The following is a 25,619-nucleotide window of genomic DNA, read 5'->3' as shown; positions in this document are numbered from 1 at the left end:
AAAAGCAAAAAAATTTCTTTTGTTCCAATACATCTCTAGTGTCAAAATCACAAATTCTTTAAAACCAAATTGTGCATAGAAAATCTTAGAGATTGGAAGACAACTTTAAAGTGTTTTTTGTATCTTCTTCCTTTGTTGCTTTGTAGTAGTCCCTGAATATGCTCTTTTGTTTTCCTTGAGTACAGATGTTGGTGTGAGTTGCACATTGGTTTGAACATCAAGTTTTTGAAATTTTGTACAATCACCATCTTTTTCAATTGATAAGTTGTTGCTACATTCATTTGAAGTATCACTGATGTAAACCTAGCAATAAAACAGGTTGAAGAATGTATTAGAACATATACATCTTAAATATCATATTTGTAATTTTGCTAAATTAAATAATACTTACTTCTGTCATTTTATCAAGCTGAATTGCTTTGTCAATTTCTTCAAGAGTCAAAAAGTTTCTTGATAGTGAAGAATTCCCATCCATAGTTGAGATTATAGTTATTTAGTTATATTTGGAAAACAAATTGTTTTCCTTTCAGATTTTCTATTCGCACGGGAAGGATGACTTCATCGGGCTCCTAACAAAAGTAACATTTTTCAAATTGTACACTGAAGTAAAGTAGTAAATATTAAATGCTAATTTTATCTTCGACTTTCTCACCTCTCAAGAAAATTTGTTACCAACCGGTTTGACAATTGCACTTATCTCTCATGAACTCATTGTTCATCATTCAGTAATTAAGTTTTGGTTTTTTGTTATATTAAAAGTAAACTCAGAGTTTTTGAAGCACCCTACTTCCTGTAAGAGAGAGCATAATTTTTTTAAATTAGAAATAATAGAAAATAAGGATAACAACTCTTATGAAAAAAAAAAAAACAGACATTTTATTTAATTCTTTATAAGTAACTCGTTAAAATAATTTCAAAGCATTGATTTTTAGAGCATTGAGGGTGATTAGTCAATAATAATTTTCAATTCAAAGGATATTGATCAATTTGAAATAAGAAGGAATATCATGTAATTTAAAAAAACCTTAAGGGAGATCATGTAATTTTTTAATGTAGATGATGCTAGAAATTATTTGAATGCGACATAAATGCATCTCACTTAACAAAATCTTATGATACCTTTCATTATGTTAAGGGCCTTTGATTGTAATGACCGACCTGCATAAGTTTTGTGAAATTCATTTTAAAAGTGAGCTCAGTAGCCAGTAGAGTATGACTGGCCTTTTGATTAATTACAGCCCAGTCCAGTTTATTTACATTATGATGAAATTACATTAAACTATAGAGGATCCTAATCCGTAATTTTATAAAAATTACGGATCCACATAGTAATTGAGCTAAATTCTCAGATAGAAGATTCTCACCCAAATATATATATATATATATATATATATATATATCCTCATATAGAAAGTTAGAATAAATTCTCATAAATCAAAACTTGAATTTAATTTGATCACGATGATTTTCCCCTCAAAAAAAAAAAAAAAAATTGACCATGATTGTGTAAATTACTGCTAATTAATTAGATTAGTCCTTAGCTGAGTCAATAAAAGTCAACCAAATGCTCGGTTTGTATAAGTTCACCAAAAGAAAATGGGTATGGGCCTACAGATATGAGGATCACATACAAACAACCTAGAAACGCTCCTACAGATACTAATGTAGGTTTAATGATTGCGTTGGTCAAGGAGGTTTGTGTGTGAGAAAGCTGAGCCGCTGTAAAGGAAGAAGCAAATTAAAAAATAATAAAAAAGGAGGAACAATCCAAATGGGGATAGATATAGTCAAGAAACCATGCAATAATTTATTAGTTGTGACGTTAAGAAAACATGGCTTAAAATTCCAATCTGCATAAAGCAATAATTTTTTCCAAAAAGATATTAATAGCCAATACTTTAGCTTTTGGTCTATCCACTACCTCAGTATTCGTCCACTTTTGGCTTCAGCAACGATTACGGAAGCCGTTTTTCACAGAGAAGTGGCACGACGTACCTCTCCTCATAAATTGGTCTATCAGAGCATTACTGGTAGCTTATATTGCAGGCACCTATACAGTGTTGCTTCCTAAGTACCAATGTTTTTTCCTCTCTCATTAGAGAGGTTCAGAATAACTGTTTGATTGCTATGCCCAAACTGGTCTGGGATGATTTGTATCAAGTTTGAGAGAGTGAATTGGAAAACTGATTGTATTAAGCTAATAATGAATTACATTGCTCTGTTTTACATATGAAGCAACAGACTGGCGGGAAAGATAAAATAATAAAATAACAAACTTCCTAACAGCCATCAGATGTAGCATAACAGAATTAAAATTCAGCTTACACGCATTAAGCTACCTAACTAACTCTAATGATAAGCTTACTCCTGCAAATTGTTTTTGCAGAATCCTGTAATGTTTCAATTTTGAAGTTTGCAGCAGCACAAGAATTGGTTTTCCGGTTTATGTGTTTCCAACCTTTCCTTGTGTTTACTGTTAATGCAATGTGTATCTACTGGGTAAAAAAACAAAAACAAAAAAAAGACCATAATAAACAGCAACCATAAAACTCATTAAAACAGCAACCATATGAACACTATTTAGGAATTCTTATATTAAAAATATAAGGATTGATATTTGGTACTACAAAAGATGCAACCAAATTTGTGAACAGAACACTACAATATACTATGATAACACAACTGGTAGCTTATATTGCAGGCACCTATACAGTGTTGCTTCCTAAGTACCATGTTTTTTCCTCTCTCGTTAGAGAGGTTCAGAATAACTGTTTGATTGTTATGCCCAAACTGGTCTGGGATGATTTGTATCAAGTTTGAGAGAGTGAATTGGAAAACTGATTGTATTAAGCTAATAATGAATTACATTGCTCTGTTTTACATATGAAGCAACAGACTGGCGGGAAAGATAAAATAATAAAATAACAAACTTCCTAACAACCATCAGATGTAGCATAACAGAATTAAAACTCAGCTTACACGCATTAAGCTACCTAACTAACTCTAATGATAAGCTTACTCCTGTAAATTGTTTTTGCAGAATCCTGTAATGTTTCAATTTTGAAGTTTGCAGCAGCACAAGAATTGGTTTTCCAGTTTATGTGTTTTGTACCTTTCCTTGTGTTTACTGTTAATGCAATGTGTATCTACTGGGTAAAAAAACAAAAACAAAAAAAAGACCATAATAAATAGCAACCATAAAACTCATTAAAACAGCAACCATATGAACACTATTTAGGAATTCTTATATTAAAAATATAAGGATTGATATTTGGTACTACAAAAGATGCAACCAAATTTGTGAACAGAACACTACAATATACTATGATAACACAATGTAAAAAAAATTCAGTATGAACAATGTAATGAATAACTAACCTCAACGTACTCCACACCAATTTCGCTAAGATTATCAGGAAGCAAGTAGATAACTCCACCTCGCTCAGTTTCCACTAAACAAATTCAAACCCGTGGCTCAGTTTCCACACAAAAACAATTCAATCACTAATTTTAAATGAGTTAACTAAACATTAGAAAAACAAAAATTAAATCATATTTTTTATTAGAAATAAACTTTGAAAAAAAATGATATTTTTTTAATCAGAATTTTTAATATATATTAGAAAAAAAAAAATCAAATTTTATAATTGGCTTTCCCTTCTGTTTTTCCCCCAATAAACCATAAATAGTTAATTTGAGTTCATCGTTAAAAAATAAATTGAAAACTCATGTAAAATTGATAATACCTGCACAAGAACTTTGGTGGCCTTGCAAGGACCTTTGAACTGCATAATTAAATTGATTATGTGTGCACAAAAACTACAATTCAATCAATTATAGAATACAAAATAGGCTGGGGTAAAAAAATAATCTATAGCTCAGTTTCCACACAAAAACAATTCAATCACTAATTTTAACACAAAAACATATAACTAAAATTCAAAAAAAAAAATTAAATTGATTATGTGTGCACAAAAACTACAATTCAATCAATTATAGAATACAAAATAGGCTGGGGTAAAAAAATAATCTATAGCTCAGTTTCCACACAAATTGAATAGCCGTGAAAAAAAAAAAAAAAAAAAAAAAAAAAAAAAAAAAAAAAAAAAAAAAAAAAAAAAAAAAAAAACATACCTAGAAATTGAATAGCCGTGAAAAAAAAAAGCATCTTGACAGGTTTATATATATAGTTATAGAGTCCTAATCTATATAGAGTTCGGATTCAGAAAAAAAAAATTAATATATATATTAGGTTTATAAGATAATACCTTTGGGCCGGTCTCGACGGGCTGGGTCGGTTGCATTGCCGACCGACATTGGGCTGGGGAAGAGTGGAAACTGAGCGAATTGGATATGGGTATGGTGGGATCTGTGGCCATGGGCTCGCCGTGGAAAGGAAGAGGCAGAGGATCGGTCTGTTGGGTCGGATCGGTATCGGGCTGTTGGGTCTTGCCGTGGAAAGGGAGAGGCAGAGGATCGGTCTGTTGGGTCGGATCGTTGGGTCTTGCCGTGGAAAGGAAATGGCAAAGAATCGGAGAAGGCAGAAGGTCCGGTATCGTGAAAGGGAAAGCTATTCGTGTGGCCATGGAGGAAAGGGAAAGGTATTCGTGGCAGAGAATCGGAGAAGGCAGAAGGTCCGGTATCGTGAAATGGAAAGCTATTCGTGTGGCCATGGAGGAAAGGGAAAGGTATTCGCGTGGTTATGGAGTTTGTTGTCCGGTATCGTGTAAGGGAAAGGTATTCGTGTGGTTATGGTTTTATTTATTTTTTTTTTTGTTTTATTATTTGTTATTATTATTTTTTTTAAATGATGTGCTGACGTGGAAAATTGTGGAAGCTCCAAAAGCTTCGGTTTTATATATATATATAGATAACTTACTTTGATAGATATTTATGACATGGTCCCACATTTGACTCTCATATTAAAAATAAAATAAAACTCTCTCTAAAAATAAATTATTTAAGACAAATGGCACAAAATTGGATTTTAATTATAAATTTTAATTTAATTTTCTCTATACTTTGTCTATTATAATATATATATATGATTTTATTACCAATTTTAAGTTGAAAATGTTTGACGTCTTTTAATTTATGGATTGGATAAAATCAGGCCTTGAACTATAAAATGTAATTAAGGATTTGGTAACGCGTGATGTAGGTTTTAGGAACCTCACGAATGGTTACTTTCCTTTAACTATCCCTCACGTGAATTATTTTAACGTATAATAAATCATGTCGTTGGCTTTTAGGTTTGGGGCCAAATGTTCCATTAATAATATTGTTGTGCATGCATCAAAAATGATGTGTGTGGGACTCTATAACTAAATAAATACAAAAAAAATTGGTGTGTGAAATGACGCCACTAAACGGGCTCTTACTCTTAGATCCTTTTAGTGCTAATTCTTTAATGATCTTAGCTCCAACTATTGGTCTTAGGCTCTTAATTAACTCATTCTAACTAGAAATCCACATAGCCGATCATATACATAAAGCTAGGGTTAATTTCATGGTACAATATTGGTGAGGCATTAATAATTAGAGGTTGTGAGTTAATTACATCGTATGTGGTTGTGCACTAAGAATTAGACATTAGCAATTTAGCATTACTATGAGGTAATTGCATGGTCTATCACTTCAAAAAAAAAAATTGCATGGTATATGGGGGTGCATTACAATTGGACATTATCCTGTATCCAAGGTGCCATGTGTCAATCTCTCACAGCTATGCAGTGGCTACATTATCTCTACACGTGGCTGTGAATAAGAAAAGCATTATACCATATGTTTATATTTGGTATAACTCTATGCAATGTTACACCACCTATGAATTTATCATAGAATTTATATTTTAAAAATCACACAGTTGAATTACATGTTTTATATGTTTTTAATATTCATGCCAATTTACATTTCAATTTGATGTTATTTACCATTCGATTCATAAATTTATCTTTTATGCATTATTTTAAACTATAAAAACTTGAATTGATACAATTGATTGATGACATGACTATTAATTTTTGATCACTTTGAAATTTTGCAAACATAGAGAATATACAAAGATAATATAATCTAACGGTGGATTTGTCAAAATTTGCATCCAATTAAAAAATATTGAGTAGTGTAACATTACTTAAAATAACACTAGATATAACTTTGAAATATATATATATATATATATATATGGAAATGAATATCAAGAGATGAGTGAATTATTCTTAGCTTTTCCCTTTAAAAAAAAAAAAAAAAATTGAACACCCTAATTTGAGAATTCCAAGAATTTGAGTTCTTGGAATTCTCAAATTACAAAACAATCATACAAAGTTTTTCTTTGAATGTTTTTCTACATAAATGGTAGACTTGTCAAAATTCGCATCTAATTAAAAAATATTGAGTGGTATAACATTACTTAAAATAACACTAAATATAACTTTGAAATATATATATATATATATATATATATATATAGAAACGAATAGGTTCAAATAGAATCAAGAGATGAGTGAATTATTCTTAACTTTTCCCTTTAAAAAAAAAAAATTGAACACCCTAATTTGAGAATTTCAAGAATTTGAGTTCTTGGAATTCTCAAATTACAAAACAATCTTACAAAGTTTTTCTTGAACGATGGCTCCGCCTGTTTTTTTACACTCTGGTGGCTAGTGGTTGAAGGATTTGGTTCTCAATTGTGTGTGGAAGCTAGGCTTTTGGAATTTTGTGAAATTGGATTTTAGGAAGAGTGATTGTGTGTGACAGATTTATATCATTGTCTAGTGAAATGCTAATGTGGCTTGTTATTATTAGTGGGTGTAAGGTGTGGGATTTACGCCAAGACCAATTTTTTTTTTTTTTAATATATGTATATAAAAATAGACTATTAGTTTTTGTAGGGTTAAGGGCCCAAATTATATATTGGGCCTTGGGCCTTGGCCGAGAGCATGAGCAGTCCGAGGAGGAACAAATGGTAATGAATGATTTAGCCTCAGGGTTTAATGAGCAAGATACGAATGGGAGGTCAGTCTGAGGAGGAATAACTCCTCTAATACAATAAGTTCAACTCAAATATGTATTCCAACAATCAGGATAACCTTCCAAGAAGCTTCATTGATAGGAACGTGCATCATGAACATACGAAAAAGAGGGGAACCCAAAAATATCTAAGGGAAAGCTGTTACAACCGCATTAAATGTATTATAGCTACTTTTCTGACCGCATTTATGTGGAGAAAACTCCTGAACAGTGCTGCCTTAGCCATCACAACTCACAGAAAGCCAAAGAAGGTGTCTGATGGGACAGTTACTCAAGTAAGGGTTCAAATGACCAACAAATGTAGGATCAAGATGATCCAAAGGAAACTATAATATAATGTAAGGGACCTTCCATGAGGAAGGGATCGGAAAAACAAGATAAAGAAGACTGTAACAATTAAAATTGTATTTGTATCCAATCGTAATTGATTTGTACGACAAAATACCTCATCAGACAATGAATTCATTCAGCTCTATTTTTCTTGTTTTTGCTTGATCATCTTTTAAATCCATACTAACTGTTGTCAAATTCATTAGGGTCTAGTTTTTTGATCCATTCTCTACAAATTTATTGTATTGGGCTCACTAAGCCAAGATCCCATACATCTTGGGTTTGGGCTGCAAAACGTGTCCCTACAGTTTTATTCCCAAAAAAAAAAAAAAAAAAGACTTTTTATAATATTTGAGTTGTTAGTATTTTTTTAAGATTTTCTTCCATTTTCTCGTGGGTACGTTAAATGCACTGCAGTTATTTTTCTGGCCGCATTTATGTGGAGAAAACCCCTGAACAGTGCTGCCTTAGCCATCACAACTCACAGAAAGCCAAAGAGGGTGTCTGATGGGACAAGTACTCAAGTAAAGATTCAAATGACCAACAAGTGTAGAATCAAGATGATCCAAAGGAAACTATAATATAATGTAAGGGACCTTCCATGAGGAAGGGATCGGAAAAACAATATAAAGAAGACTGTAACAATTAAAATTGTATTTGTATCCAACCGTAATTGATTTGTACGACAAAATACCTCATCAGACAGTGAATTCATTCAACTCTATTTTCCTTGTTTTTGCTTGATCATCTTTTAAATCCATACTAACTGTTGTCAAATTCATTAGGGCCTAGTTCTTTGACCCATTCTCTACAAATTTATTGTATTGGGCTCACTGAGCCAAGATCCCATACATCTTGGGTTTGGGCTGCAAAACGTGTCCCTACAGTTTTATTCCCAAAAAAAAAAAAAAAAAAAGACTTTATAATATTTGAGTTAGTAATTTTTTAAGATTTTCTCCCATTTTCCCTTGGGTACGTTAAAATATTTAGTATTTAAAAAAAAATTGTTAGTGGTTTTTCAATATTATTTAGTATATTTTAACTGGTATAATTAATAAATTATAGCAGTTTCTTAATGGCTAGAATTCATAGATCCCCAAGTACTTCTCCAAACAAAATGAAAATTTCAAATATCAATGTAACTCCCAAGCACAAAACTCACACTTAACCCTCTTGTTACATGCCAATTTACTTAGAATTAACAAAAGAAAAAAAGAAGTTGACCGAGGCATTCAATTGGTAACAGTCGGCATCTCAAAACGGCATATCGGGCAGTGGTGACTCATGCTCAACCATTGAACAATGCAGTAATTGTGAAAGGCATGGAAGCAAGGCATGCAAGCAACGTGTGTCTCTACAGAAATCTCCTCTAAACAAATGGCACAACAACAAGAACTCTCACAGTAACCATGATCTCCTCCTCCAACAAAATCGACTACTCTCCCTTCCTCCAAATCCACTATTGATGGCACCATTGCATGTTCTTTTTCCAACTCATAAATAGTGCACATATGTATTCCACACCAGTCATCCACAACCTATTACCAACTGACCCATTATATGCATTATGTAATGAATAATGCAATAAATCCGAACGAGCTTCTATAATTATTTTCTTGACAATACATTGTCTAACCCAGGAGTCGATTCTTAGTGAAGAAGGTAGCATGTTGAAGATTGTTGTAGAATATGTCTCTAAGTCAGACCTGAATTGCTCCTCATCAACCTCTACGACTTTCGATCCTTCGGCAATTTGAGTTTCATTCTGTGAAACAATGTGTAAACCTTTGATCCACCTTTCAAGGTGTGTGGAGTTTGGGTGATTGGGAAGAAAGAAGGGTTTGGAGAAGACTAATTGTATCTGTATTGTATCCCTTCAAAAAGAAAAGGAAAAATTAAATAAACTAAAAAATTACTATAACAACGAGAAAGCTTGTTTGAGAGAGGGAAAATAATTTGGTGAAATTGAAAACTTTTTAGAGAAGGTACTTTAGATAAAGCTAAAAGTAAGTTAAAATAGTACAGTAGGACTCATGAATAATACCAAAAAGTGCAGTGGAGTTCATAAATAGTAGCAAAAATAAGCTGAACAGTAAAATAAATTGGCTTTTTTAATTTGGAACCAAACGCACACGTATCACACTAACTAGTCGCTAACCCGTGCGATGCACGAGATATTTAAACAAAATTTATATACATTCACTTTTATTGATACAATCATTGGAAAATAATTCTAACCAATACCCAAATGTAAAAGACACATTGACTTACTATTTAAAGTAGTCTTCTGAAGAATTTACACATATTGTGCAACTGAGCCTTAATTTCTCATCAACGATTAGAAATATAAACTGCAAATATATAAATAAAGATCATGACTTGAGAAGGACGCATTAAACTTCAAATTAGAGTAGTAATGTTACTTTCTCAATCTTTGCTCAGTTGTAATAATAATATAGAGGAAATTCAAAACATGGAAAGAAAATAAAAATTACAACAATTAATTCCATTATTTTTCATGCTATACTTTAAAAGGGTTAGTAACAGATTATACGCTTAAAAGGGTTAGTAATTAATAGCACTTACCCCCACTATTAGTATACAGACACCAAGTGCGGTTGTCCTAACCCTTTGAAAGAACCTTCCCCAATTGGACCCTATAAAAAAAAACACCCAATTAACAAAATTGATCCAAAAGGGTCTAAAAAGCACATAAAATCAATTCAAAAAACAAAAATATGAGACAAAGTAATTACTTTCCGCTGCCAATGAAATCGTCTTCTGTATTATTGTTCCAAACTGCAACACTTATCTTTCTAAGGCCTTCAATTAATGAAAACACAAACTTCTCTTGGAATACCGGAGTATTATGACCGTCTATACACACACACACACACACACAAAAAACAAAATCAACATAACTCACTATAACTCTATAGAAGTCTCAAAAATATAAAGAGAAACTGAAGGGGTGGAATTTGATATTTACGTTTGGAGAGAGAGAGTTTGCAGAAACCGTGGCTTTATATTTCTTAACTTGAGAGAGGGGTAAGGTTGCTAGGGTTTTAAGGAGTTATAATGTTTTTATTTTTATTATTTATTTTTTAAATATTATGCTGACGTGGAAAATTGTTTTATTTTTTATTTTTTAAATATTGTGCTGACGTGGAAAATTGTAGTGCCAGCAGAGGCTTCGGTTTTATATATATATATATAGATAATAAGGCTAGATATATTCATCTATAATAATTTGCCACATAATAAAACAAAAACTATATAATATTTGTATGCCTTTTAATTCTATTTGGTTTAGGACCTTCCAAAAATCCCATACAAGAAATTAACCCAAATTGATGAATATGATTATCAGAAATTATGAACTGATCGATCACAGCCTTTAGATTCTAAATGTCAATGACAACCACTTTAGTTTTGATCAGATTGGTTGGGTTGATTGATTTCATTAGACTTTGAAGTTTGAACGCTTACAAGGTGAAACTTTCAAAATATATAGTACACTGTTTTATGACAACCATTTTGGTTTTGATCAGATGGTTAGGTCGTTCGGTTTCATTAGACTTTGAAGTTTGAACGCTTACAAGGTGAAACTTTCAAAATATGTAATACATTGTTTTTTTTTTTTTTTTTTTTTTTTAATAAGAATCGTTTTCTTTTTATTTATTTATTTTTTTGAGAAGAAGTTTTCTGATTTTAATTGACCTTGAAAAGGATATATGGAGGAAAAAAAATTAAAAATGAAAACTAGGATACAAACAAAAGCATAGAGGAACGAGAATTAGAGTGAGACACCAAGTATGAGAGCTTTGATGGTAAACCAGTCCTATATATATATATAGTTCTTCTCAAATAAAATTCTATATATATATATATATATATAAGCCATTTCTATATATATTAAGAGAATTCAAAAAATTAGTTATTATTTCAAAAAATGTCAAAAATATCCCTAATTTAATTAAATAATTTTTATTCTTAAAAAAAAATAGAGTTAAAATTGTAATTCAACAAAATTAAAAAAAAAAAAAAAACTACTAGAGAAATTTTTTTCCTAGAAATTAGCACTCTTTATTCAAATATATTTCATACACATTTAATATATATTTTTTCTTAAAAACTAGCACACACTAAATTCAACCATTTACTTCATTTCAAAATCTAAATTTTAGTTTTTTTTAAAAAAAATTCTTATGTAACCTCGCTAATAGTAAAAAAATTCAAATTAAAAAAATTATATTAAACTCAAAATGAAAAAAGAGTCTCACTACACATACGGATTGCGTGTGATGAGGCTAACATATTATTTATATATATACCCACACACTCCAGAGTCCAGATCGTGTTTTGAAAGCATCAAAAAGTTGTTGAGGATTTAAAAAAAAAAATTATATGACAGAACCCCAACAGCTGTTCCTTATAAATCATAACTACTATTTACTCACGTAAAACAGTGCAGATTATATTAAATACAAAATTACAATTGACATTAACGCTCTGTTTGTTTCAGCATTAACATTTTCTGGAAAATTGCTCATTTTCCAAAGAGCATTTTCTAGAAAACTGTCTCATTTTCCAGTATTTGGTAATGACCTTGAAAATGAGCTTGAGAATGTTTTCTAGTGTTTGGTATGCAATTTTTAAAAAAATATTTCTTTTATAATTTAAAACATGTATATTATGTAAACTAACTAATGTAATCATTATAAATAAAAAACCAAGAATGAATTTGGTTTTCATACTAAAATTTTGACAATAGATACAATCAAAATTAATTAGTTGTCAAATTTTCATGATCTCTACCACTCATCTTGCTCATATATATAGACAGTAACGTACGTACACACACATATATCAACCATTTGTCTATATATATATATATATATATAAATTTGACAGGTGACTACATTTTCAATAAGTATAAATAACAATAACTTTTAATTGTTTACTCTTTTTGTTGGTATACTAATTGTCTACTTTGGTCAACCACAAGTCTCCAATATTATTCTAAATTATGTATTTACATAATGTACTGTATAATATATCATCACTATATAGTATCTGCCAACAAAAAAAGTATTTGTCAACAAATTCTCCTAAACAATTATCATTCATTATATAACAATATTATTAGTCCACGGTAAAGATTGTCCCATGTAAAAGCAATTTAGAGCAATATAGAAACTATGTTTAAAATTTTCATCTTTTACTTCATTCATTCTTTCTTCTTCTTTTCATTTTATTTTTTATTTTTTTGCACTTTATGTACGAAAAAGAAGTAACTTTTGCCCGAAACCCATCAAACTGAAAATTTCTTAGAGAAAAAAGAAAATCGAGTTTGAAATTCAAAGCAAAGAATTGGGATTTTGGTAGAGAGGAATGAAATAATTACCATTGCAAATTTGTTCTCCTTTGCAAGTCGGAGCTATTGACCGATCAGTGAAGGAAAAAAAAAAATCTAATCAAAGAATTGCGTTATAGAGGGGAAGAGAAACATGGAGAAAAGAGAGAAGAGAGAGAGAGAGAGAGAGATCTATGGGAAGAGGAGAGACCAGAGTTAGTGACAGTGAGGGTGTGAGGAGAGAAAAAGTAAAGGGAAGAGAGAAAAAGTGAGAAAACTTACCATGAGAGAGAGAATGCGCCAAAAAATTATGTTTTCCACGGCTATAGACGAAGATAATATTTATAGGAGATGCAACACGTGAAAGAGAGATTGTTTTCCAAAAAAAATTTTTGGAAAACAACCTATAGAAAATAAGCCTTATTTTTATTAGAGTTTTCTGTTGACTAAAGATAGTTTTCCATTGACCAGGTTTTTTTTGTATTACCAAACACTGGAAAATGTGGAAAACTATCTTTACAGAAAGTTTTCCAGCGAAACAAACAGAGCGTAAGAAAATAATACTAGCAGTTTTGTGATGCAAAGTCGCAGAGGCTTAGATTTTGTTAGGATCAACATCTTCTATAGGTTTTCTTTCTTCTTCTTCTTCTTCTTCTTCTTCTTTTTTTTTTTTTCTTTTTTTTAATCTATAGTTGGAAGGACTTCAAATCTGATGGTCTTTATTAGAAACACTAAAAAAATTTCAGTTAAATTACAAGATTCTTAACAAAATCATCTAGAGTTTTTAAGAGTTATTTAAATCCTCACTTTTCTTTCATAATAAAGGTATAAGAGTATGCTCCATTATTGATCCACTAACATAACTTTGAAATAATTATTAAAGAAAAGAAAATACTAAAATTATTATCAATTTTATCACAAAATAAATTACAAATTTTTGATGAACTGGAAAATATTTTATTCCCAAAAAATAAAGTAATTAAAAAAAAATACAAATTGATGTAACAATAATGTAATCATGACATCAACAACATAATAAATAAACTTCTTAGTCAACATTTAATTGTGTGTTTAAAAATTAACACATCAGTTTATAAGGTCAATATAATAAATTTGTAGTAATCTTATAATCATTTTAAAAATAACACCTTTCTTACCAATATGAAGTTAGATGTTAAAGTGAATGACATTTCCAATAGTCAAACAACCAAAGGATTGTTTGTCCAGGTTTAGACAATTGCCTTCCTCCCCACTCCCATGGCCAATTGCCTACATCATCATATATAAATGATCATTTACATTTGAAATGGATTAATTTAATGGTTCATATTGGGGCTCAAGTGATGGATTAGTGGCAATGAGATTTTTTTATGGTGTCTCACGTCTTTAGTTCCAACCCAATCGCCCTTCCCTTCATTATCTACCTATCAAAAAAAAAAATGTTCATATTTGTCAGACATATTATGGGTAAAGTGGCCCAAAACAGTTGAAAGCCTATATACTTGTAGAAGAAGCAAGTTAACCTTAGATTAGTCTAGTATTCTCTTGTACATCAACTTTATATTGGGTTCATTGTAAGCTAAAGGGCTTAATAGACAACACATAGCTATTATGGGCTTTCAATTGCGGATATAAGCCATTTGATCAAACCACATGAATTCTTTGTTTGCTTCTACTTTTCCTTTTATCTTTGTCAATCTTTCATATAACAACTTTAACAACATTAAATATTACAAATCTAACAATGTATTTATTATTTAGTGTCATGTAATTTAAAATTTAAAATTTAAAATTATGTAGCACTTTATATATTGTTAGATCTGAGAATTAAAATCTAAACTATGAAATAAACTCTCTTACATTTCACTTGAAATGAAAGATCATCGTCCCATCATATTCTCACTTCAAGTTGAAGGCGGTAACCAAGGAAAGTAAGATGATTTTATCTTTTTGAAGGGGAAGATTCCTTTTCTTTTCTTTATTCTAATCTCTTAGAGAGGTTCGGTATTTGGGCTTCTTTATTGAAACTAGTCTCATACAATTTGATTGACAATCTCTTCCTCTATTCTTAGAAAAACCATTGGTCATTAGGAATTTTGTGGGGGATAGCATCCATACCAATGAGATGTGAGAGATGCCTCTCTTTTTTCTGCTATCCTTAATTACATGGTTAATTTATTTTCCAGTCAAGATCCTTAAAATGCTTGACAACCACTTGAGTCTCGCATATCTCACTCCGGTTTAGTTGTTTGGATTGAACCTAGGGAAGAATTATCTGCAAAATTTATTGTGTTTTGGTTTGATTATTCAAGATTGAATTATAGTCAATCCCATATAGCACCTTGGATCGGATTTTTTTTTGGCAAAATAACATCATTTTGCTAACAATTTTGTTAGTTAGCAACGTTTCCATACAATTTAGGAAATTAGCATCTCGAGTTCCTTAGACTTGAGTTCTTGTAGCAACTCGAGTTTAAGAGACTCGATTTCTGTGTGCTGGCAAAACTGAGGTGGACTAAAAAATCCACGAGGAAATCTAGTCTTTAAGACTCAAGTTCCTCTACACCATCTTCTTCATTCATTTTTTTTTTTTTTTTTCCATCTGCTGTCCCACTCCCTTCTTCAAAAGCCCCAAAAACCCAAGATAGTTCTTCCTTCTTCATCTAAATCCATTTCTCAAAATCCCAAACCCAAAAATCATTATCTCAATCGGAGCAAAAATCCAAACCCAAAAATCACGATTTCGGCACCAGAGCGCTATGGGTTTGACGATCTCGGCATCAGAGGAATATTTTTCGTTGTGGGTTTGTGTTTTCTGGGATGGTCTATCAGTGCTTGACTTGAGTTCCACGTGGATTTTTTTAATCCACCTCAGCTACACACCTCATGGAAATCGAATCTTTGAGATTTGATTTGCTACAGTGAAATCGAGTCTAAAAGACTCGAGATGTTAGTTTCCTAAATAATTTAGAAACGGTGCTAACTAACAAAATTATTTGAAAATTGATGTTGTTTTACAAAAAAAAAAAAAAATCCCCCTGGATCTTGTAAAATTGTTAATACTATTAAATCCCTGTTTACATTGATTGCATCAAAAGAGTCTTGAAACTCATTTTGTCTTGAGTAAATCATCTTTTAGTGAGTTTCCTCGCATGTTTCCACTCCTACTCTCAACATATGAGTTGTTTTATATCTAATTATAAAAGGATTTCTTGTGTCAGGAATTCAGGATGGGTTTATTTAACCATTGTTTTAGGATTAGGTAAATGAAAGGTAAAATTTTAAAGAACTATATTTGAAAGAATCTGAAAAGCTCTAAGAAAATTTTGATCTAAATTTGCAAGCCTCAAAGTACGTGGTTTACGGTTCCCCAACACTTTTTCTAAGTCACTTATTCGTGTGTTGACCAAATAAAACTATAGAAAGATCAAATTATTCAAGGGAATTAGGCCAGTTACTAGTTAGAATAATGATTAAATTGACGAGATTGATAAAGACTTTGTTGGCATCTCTCCTTATGTTTATCGTGAGTGAAGGAAAGATATTTCACATTAGATTAAGGCCTAGATTAAAGTGATAATTTTCAAACAAATACCAAGCAAGAATGTGGCAAAGAAATGCTAAGGTCATAAGAGTATGAAATGAGAACTTACGCGGTTTGGCATTGGGGTAGGAACTTTAATTAGCAGTAGAGCTTTGCTGATATTAGAGTTTTAATTGAAAAGTTCTTTATGTGTTTTGAATATTTAACAGATTACAATAAATAGTGCTACCTTGAATAGGATAATTTTCCTTCAAACCTACTCTCTAATTTGAGGAGAAAATCATTTCACCCCAAATGATGGGTCCCGGGGGAAAACTCTTGGACCCACTATTTTCACTCCTTCCCAACCAAACACCATTTTCTCCCATATTTTCTCTTTTCCCTTTTACTCTTTCCACTTTTCTCCCAACCAAACAAGCCCTTAAAATACTTTAAATAGAGTAATACATGAACATGAGATGACGTTGGTGGCAAATATAAGCTTATATCGTCATGAGTAAAGCAGATAACTTCAAAGAGTGATGCAGGGAGCACAACCAAAATTGTTCATAATTTTTTATTTTAGGGTTTTTTTTCTTATCTAAATTCTTAAATTTCATTCTTGAATTTTGAAGTTTGAGTTTCAAATCTTTCTAGATTTTAATTTTTTAAATAACGATGTTGAGGATTTTATGGAATGTAATTGTGGAATGATCTACTCTTTAAAGCTTATTATAAAGGAGAAATATTATGCTCACAACATTTCATAATACTTTCACAACAAATCATAAATGGCAGGTTGTTACATCTTGTTATTAGTGGGTAAAAAAGTAATTTCAGTAATAAATTTAAATTAAAACTAATAATAATTTAACACTTAGGGCTCATTTGGTAAGAGATTTTTAGCAACGTTATTTAAGTGTTATGGAAATACGTGCGAGTGAAAAAGTGTTGTGAAAATACATGTTGTAGTGTTTAAACAACAAAAACAATTACTTAAACAACATTATCAAACAAACCCTTATAATTTATTGTGAAAGTACTACAAAAATATTAATAACCGTAATACTTCCTATAAAAAAGATGTTAAGAGTTCGTTTGGTTATCGCTTATTTTGTTAAAAACTAAAAACTGAAAATATTGTAGCAAAATAATTTTTAAATGTGTAGATAGTGTCGTGAGACCTATTTTTAATGAAAGTTTTGTTAAAAAAAAAAGATTTGTGGATCCCGTAAACAGTGTACGAGACTCACTGAAAAAGCCACTAGCCACAAAAATACGCTTAAAAACAAAAAAAAAAAAAAAAACACAAACACAATCATTGAAAGCTCAATCCAAACGAATACTAAATTTAATTTTGGGCAGTACAATTTGAATAAAAAATTGATTTATTAGAAACTTGTTCCATTCTTTTCTTTTCCCTTCTTGTTTCCCCCCACCAACCTGTCCTGCATGAGAGAGAGAGAGAGAGAGGAAATTTGTCTATTTGTCTTCGTCTAGTCTAGGTAACAAGTAGAAAATTTGTCTTCGTCTAGTCTAGGTAACACGTTTTGGGGTGAAAGTAGCTAAAAATGTGAGATGTCAAACCGATGTGTAAGCTGTTAGTTTAGACAAGACAGCTCAGCTAGGCAACTCCATTTCAATCAAATCCATCTATTGTCGGCTTTGTATTGGATGGCTTCATCGACAATCCATATAAGAAAATCTTCCTTGGAGAACGAAGAACAGAGAAATTAAAAGAGCTTAGCAAGTTTGTAAACCAAGGTTAATAAAGCTTCAATCTCATGTATAAAGTATAACAGATTAATAGTAAAGTATCTATGTCTGAGTTTGTGGTTTTCCCTAGTACTTCTTTAGCATAAGTATAACCCTATAAACCATCCAAATTTTACATGCAAACAAATATCTGAAATTGAAAAATTATTTTCCAGAAAATGTTTTATTTCAAAAATCACATTTTGGGGCATTTGTTTCAATAGATTCTCCTCAAAAATGTAATTTTTTTGAGGTCTTTCAGAACAAAAGCTCTGAAAATTAAAAAGTATCAAACAAAATGGGGAATATGTTCAATCTGTAGCAGTTGGGGTATCTTGATTCAAGACTATGGTTCCAAACCAAGTTAGGTCAAGGCATGAAAGTTTGGTGACAATGTGGTGGTCTTTAAAATCAGCTAACGACTTCATACATAGAAAATTCAATACTTCTGGTGGTTTTAATATGCCTATATTTTCTAAGCTAAAAATTTGCATATATTGCATGCAAACCACATGTCAAAATATTATGAATAAATGCTTGGCAGAGCTAATGACTAGTACCTATTCATGGGGACCAAAAAATTCTGCTGCTGTCTTTTTCTGCTGCTTTATTTTGTAAAGCCCAACCTATAAAGGGCATTAAAAATATATGAGCTAAGAATTATAGGGTTAAAGCTAAGGTAGATCTTATTCAGCCAAAAAAAAAAAAAAAAAGCTAAGGTAGATCTCAATAAAGATTGAAATACTATATTCTTTACCGGCCCTTCTTTTTTACGGGGTTTGGTGCCCAACTATATGCAAACTGTTGAACCATGCAAGTTTAGTTGCTCTCAAAAAAAAAAAAAAAAAATATATATATATATATATAAATATATCTCTTGCCCCCATCGAGGTTCTTTTTCCAACTTCAGGCAACCAAAATTTTCGGTAACAACTACTAATTATTAGTTGAATCAGTTTATGACTTTTTTTCTTTATACTATCTTTCCTTTCAATCTTTTGGCTGAAATGGCACGTATATGAAATTAATATGTTCAATTGAACGACTTGATTTACTTTAATATGCCCACTTCTTGCTCTTATCATAGGCAGATATTAATTGATTTTTGATGTAAGGAATGTTTGAATCCTAAATTTTTTATTTGATTACAAAACACTTAATCAATTGAGTTAACTGAAACCCACAGCAAAATAAATTTTCATAATCCAAATACTAAGGGCACTCGTTAGCATGACCAAATACTAATCATCCTTATTTCTTCACATTTTTTAAGCTTAAAATTCAGCGCACATAAAACGCAAAGCAAATTTCCATTTCATCTTGAAAAAAAAAAAAAAAAAAGGATAGGGTTAGCTTTTTTGAGAAACTCTAGGATCTAAGTAAGAAACTTCAATAGATGTTAAATATATATATATATATATATATTTATATATTGTTGAGAAAATGATGTTTTATATTTAAATACCACTTAAATAATATTTAATTAATTTTCTTATTTAAAATACATTCTTCTTCGTTCCAAGATACAAGATTATTCATTGAGTTTTTGTATTTAGATTTCACTAGCATTTCCTTCTCAATCGATAATACGACTAATTCACTTATTTTTCTTATGAGACAATTGATTTTAAGAAGGATTTTGAAAATTTTAATTTAAAAAAATTATGTAAACAAATGTAACAAACATTGTCAATGAAATTCTATAAGCAACACATGTATTTAAGTGTGTGTATATATATATATATATAGCCTTTTTAAACATAATTAAGAATTGTTATATTAGATGTTTATCATGATTTAACATCATTATAATTACTTTTAGTGTTATCTTTTCATCATATTATTCTACTATCTTCTAACTCTTTTTAAAATATTTTTATTTAAATTTTATGTTAGACTCTTTTTATATTAGTAGTGAAATTTTTATCAAGAAATCTTATTTGATATCCTCTCTCTCTCCATATTAATATTTTATACTACGCATTTATAATAAAAACAATATTAAAAAAAGAGTCTATATATCAACAATGTAAAATTATATTATAACAAGAATAAATAATTGTTAGAGTGTAAAATAATAGAATTAATTTCTCAAAGCACTTTTGAAACGTCACTTAATATTAAAATTATCTAATAGCCTTAATCTACCAAGCAAAGCAAACTCAACGCTTACTTTTATATATATATATATATAAAAGTAGATTCAACACACACACACACACACACACACATATATATATATATATAAAAAAGTAGATTCAACACATAACTCAATGAATTAATACTAATCAAATTGAAATTAAATTTGTATGGAGAATGAAATATTATGGTCTAAGCATAAAATTTAACAAATAGAGATGAAAATCTTTTTTTTTCTTTTTTTTAAAGTTCTAATTTACCTTTGGAAAGGTGACGCACAGTGCAAAAAGCTAAAATCTCATGCGATCGTGTGGGAGAGACTAGCTTAAAAAAAATTGAAGCCTCAAACTGTTAAAAATTAATTCAATGATTATTCAACACTCTCATAGTTGTGTGTGTGAGATAAAACCTAGGATTTTAACCGATTCACAATATTTGGGACCTTCTAGGGGAATGGGGGATGAGTGTAATGTACAAACTTAACTATAGGTTGAATTATTAAAGTTGAAAAAGAAATCAAGAAAATGATTTAATTTCTGAAAGAAATATGGGGGCAAATGTAGTATTAGATAACAATAAGGGGCCAATTCATGGACAAAATTAAACTTCAAACACATAGCTAAGGACCAAAATCATAGTGTCCTTTACTTTTTACAATATGCACCTCGCAATCCATTTGGGTATCCCATAGTTTCTTGTACCTTATTTGCACAATGTGTGTATATATGTATAGTTTTTAGTACCTTTTATGCTAAATGTGTGACTAAAAGCTAAAAACTAGCTTATTTTGAACCCAAAAAAAAAGTTTTGTTATAAATAAATATATATATATATATATATATATATATATATAAATATAAAATAAAAAAGCAAAAACAAAAAATCAAAGAGCAAAGAGATTAAAGCTCAAAGCTCAAAGCTTTTAGCCAAACATACTCATAAATATAATGAAAAAAAAGCTCTTCTTACCATAATTTTTTTTTAATTGATTCTAATTGTACTCATTTGAATATATCTCTATCACTAATACATAAGTCTTAATTTACCTGACCTAACTTTGGTTTATCCTTTAAAGGGTGATGGGCAAAACCATAGATCTAGTTTATTTCTCATTTAAAATAATGAACTGGTTTTATTTTATATTTAATTTGTCTTGATGCAAGCTATAAAAATTATATCAGTATACAATTTTATATCTAATTTTGAATTAAAAAGTGTCAAATTTAAAACTATTAATTTACCAAACTAATAAAAAAAATCGATTATATTATTCACAATTGGTCTGATTTTATAAAATGTCAAACATGCAAATCATATAACAAATCAAATGAAGGACGATAATACATACCAACCAGTGAGGCCATTGAACGAACACAAACACAGATATTGATGATGCCGTGAAATCATCAGTGAGCCGCATAGTCCACGCTCGCCGCAACTAGCAACCTGCAAAGAAAAAGATAGTGTTCTCGCCGTGGGCACCGGTGTGGTGTCGACCAAATACCCTCCGACGATCAAGTTAGTATTGTTCTCAACTCTAGGGTGCTAGAGAGGGTTTTTTGCATACCTTGATTTGCGAGAATATTCAAGCTTTTATAGTAGAAGAAGGTCGACTTTTCCTCTTTGGACTAGAAGTCTTTTCCTTGTAGGACTATGAAATCCCTAACGTGATGGGCAAATATTTCCTTGTAGAGCGAGTCTCTTCATTAAGGCGGATCTTCTAGAATTGCCCTAGTGTGAACCACCTGATTTTCTGGGATTCCCTCCGATTCTATACATGCGTATCAAGCATTGTAGGCGGGGCTAAGCCTTGGGCCTCTGCTTAATGTCGGCCCATGATCCTGAATCCGTCAGGCCCAGATGTTGCACAATTTTTTACCCATCAATTGCCCCCTTCACCCTATGGTCCGTCAATGTTTTTAATGGATGGATCATTAGGGTGACGGCTGTAAAAATTAGGGGGATGACGACTATAATTCATGATGATGACGGTTCCAAATGGATAAACCCCTCAATTGAGATTTATGAAGTTAACGGCACCAAGAAGGGTACAATCTGTTGACGTGAGCTGACAGGTTGTCAGCATTTATTAGGTATGCCACGTGTCAATATCTGAATGGGCTTTGTATCGGATCGAAGCGTCGCTTCGTCTTCCATGCATTTCCCATATATATAAAGCACATTACTCTTCCATTTCTACTATTTTCAATCAAGAATCGTTTGTCAGAGTGAACTCGTCAACCTTGTTAGAGCACTCCGTCGAGGACTTGTATCCGCAGAACACACCAACCGTCAATTTTCCTCCAAGAGTGGTAAGTACTTGCTTTAATATCATAGTCAAGTTACATTTCCGTCCATACATTTTTGTTAGGCTTATTACACCCGTCAACACTTTCAAACCCGTCAGTCTTAGGTTTTACCGTCGATTTGTAGGAAATGTCTAGTGCGTCAAGTAACCAGTCGGTGGTTCGTGACGGGATGGAATACGAGAATGTATACCCGTCCGATCATAAAGACCAAGAGAGTCCCGGCGAAGATAGGAGTCCGTCTGCATCCTCTTCGTCCTCAACAAATGAGGATGTGGAGATAGTTGAGATAGAAGGTTCTGATGACAACGGGAATCAAGCACTGGAGTCCGTTGTAGGTGTTGATGGACTAAGGCAGTTCATTATGTTACCAGAGTGGACAGTGCATAGGTTCACATTCGTCATCAGGGAGAGACATTTCAGTACTTTTAGAACCAACTTCCAGATTCCGGATTACATTCCCATCCGTCTATCCTATGTGTCAGAGAAGTGTTACTATGAAGGGGTAGAAGGTGTTGGAGTATACGAGCAGGTGTTGAAGGCAGGACTTCGGTTCCCGCTCTCTACACTTCATAGGGAACTCTTGCACTATCTGGGATTGTCTGTCACCCAGATTTCTCCGAATGCCTGGAGGGTCTTCATAGCAATGGAGATTCTTTATGGTGCAATGTTAAATGGAGAAAGGAGATTGACGGTCCTTGAGTTTCTTCACTGTTACCGTCCTGACGAGATTGATAGATCAAGGGGGATGTATAGTTTTGCTAGTTGAAGTCCCTTGTTGAAGATTATCTTTGAGACCCTAGACTCAAATAGAGACTGGAAGAGTCGCTACTTCTTCCTGGAGGGTGACAGATGGATGAACCGTCCAGGGGAGACGAAGTACATGCCTGTTGATACAACCTGGGGAGTAATAAACCAATCGTGTATGCATCCGTCCCATTTTTATAATACTTTTTCATACCCGTCCATTTTTATGTGTATATTTTGATCGTATTTCCCCACAGACGGTGCCAACTGATGATGCCGTGAAATCACCAGTGAGCCGCACAGTCCATGCTCGCCGCAACTAGCACCCTAGAGTTGAGAACAATACTAACTTGATCGTCGAAGGGTATTTGGTCGACACCACACCGATGCCCACGGCGAGAACACTATCTTTTTCTTTGCAGGTTGCTAGTTGCGGCGAGCGTGGACTGTGCGGCTCACTGGTGATTTCACGGCATCATCAGATATGAATAGATTTAAAAAAAAAATCTTGAACATATTGTGATAATTCATTGATTTTCATAGTTGTAGACAGTGAGAGATGTTACTGAGAAAGAATAAGGGTGATGAAAATATGGCGAGGCTATTATGAGAGAAGCCACAAACCTGGAGAGAGAGATCTTTTATGACACATGCCTCATGTTCCTTTTGCAGTGCCCCATTTTGGGACACTATGGGCTTCCCTATAGCTTGTTTTTGTGCTTTGCCATGATCTTAGTGACTTTAGTTTATCTAGTTGTTTGTGTGTATTGTCTCAAAGCTCTCTCTTTTTTTTATGGTATGTGTCCTAACGTTGTGTAATCTTTCTTATTTGTGTATTTAATATATCTCCTTGTTCATGTCCAGATCAAAAAAAAAAAAGGTTGGTCTGTTCATAAAAAAAAAGGTTAAAGGTTGGTCAAATTGGATTCCTTCGTGTTAAATTCTTGAAATATTCAAACCAAATTCAATCAAATTACATTTTTTAAATCGATTTATTAAATGACACATCGAAACCAACCAAATCCTCTTGAATCGAGTTGGATCAGATGGTTTCAACATCTTTAGGTTGAGAATCTTGGGTTTTGCAGTGGCAATGGAGGGAGTGGGTTGTAGTGAAGTGCAGTGAAAGGAGAGGAAATGTGGGGGTGAAGGGAGAGAGACAAAGTTGTAAAGATTAAAACTAAGACAACACTATTTTGATGATCAATAAATTTAGGAACAAACCTAATTTTATTCGCAACTAATGTGTCAAATTGTGATTGGTACATAATAAATTGAGAGTCACGAGTAGTCCCATGTGAAAGTGAGTTGCTCTCACAAAAATTAACAACTCACTAAAAATATGAATAGGGTATCTATAGCATTGTTGTTTAATAAAATAAAGAAATAAATAAAGAGTTCACAATTTGGGTACATTTAAGGTGAGCAGGCAAAATAGAATGTCAATGAGGAGTAATGGTAGTTTATTCGCGTTTACTCAAGAAACAATGTCTCCAAAAAAAAAAAAAAATCCTTGTTTAGTTATATATTAAAACAAAAAATAAAAACAGAATCCACAGCATTTGTTACGTTCTGTTTGTTCCGATATTAATTTTTCTATGTCTGGTAGCAACATTAAATAAGTTGAAAAACGATCTCCTAACTTCCATTATTTAGCTTTCCATGAGATAGAGTTATTTTTCACAAAAAAATTAATAATAATAATACTAATGAAAAACAATCTTTAAAAACTAATTCATATTAATTAAAGATAATTTTTCTTTGACTCGTTTGTTTTTTTATTTTTTTAAGACTACCGTATAGAAAAAAATGAAAAACTACCTTTATACAAAATTTTCAAACAGAGCAAAATCATCGTTTGACCAAAGTTTAAGTATGCGATAGTATAATTGCACAAACTTATTAGGTAACATTGTTATTAATCCCTACAAATTCTCATCCACATCTAAAAATAGAAAATCACCCCCAAAAAAAAAAAAAAAACTGATTAGGTTCCAGATTAGCCTCCTTACAGTTAACAACTACATTTAAGAACATTCGAATCCGTCCAATACACATAAAAAAAAGAAAAAGAAAAAAAAAGGCATATGTACGACGTGTATGCACAGCAATTTTCAAGCATAATAGAATCGGCACAATGAATTGTTTCTAGAATCTATCAATTACCTTTCATGCCCGAAAATCTCATATTCAAATTCACATAAATACACGCGTCCCCATCTCACAATAAATCCTGGTCCCGAATCTTTTTATGAATCCTCGACAGGTTAGACATGTTAGTTAGACTCGGCCACATAAATGCAAACGTGCCTATTGGCTATAACAACAATAAAGTCTTAGTCCCAAAATTTTTCTTAGAACTCGACCATAGATCCTAAAATAATTAATTACGTTCGGCACATAAATGAATGCATATAAAAAGTCATGAAAG

At 31.6% G+C, this 25,619-nt stretch overlaps 1 long non-coding RNA gene across 1 annotated transcript; it reads right to left on the bottom strand.

Annotated features, from left to right (window-relative positions):
* Positions 1 to 17,656: 17,656 nt before the first annotated feature.
* Positions 17,657 to 21,660, bottom strand: LOC115959425. The gene is made up of 3 exons (XR_004084866.1): positions 21,484 to 21,660; positions 18,557 to 18,622; positions 17,657 to 17,946 (listed from the first exon to the last, which is right to left on the bottom strand). It is a non-coding gene; the product is annotated as an uncharacterized LOC115959425 (long non-coding RNA).
* Between the last annotated feature and the right edge of the window lie 3,959 nt (positions 21,661 to 25,619).

Source organism: Quercus lobata, chromosome 9 (assembly GCF_001633185.2).
Source record: "Quercus lobata isolate SW786 chromosome 9, ValleyOak3.0 Primary Assembly, whole genome shotgun sequence".
Classification (NCBI taxonomy): domain Eukaryota; kingdom Viridiplantae; phylum Streptophyta; class Magnoliopsida; order Fagales; family Fagaceae; genus Quercus; species Quercus lobata.
This window is presented reverse-complemented; position numbering and strand designations above follow the sequence as displayed.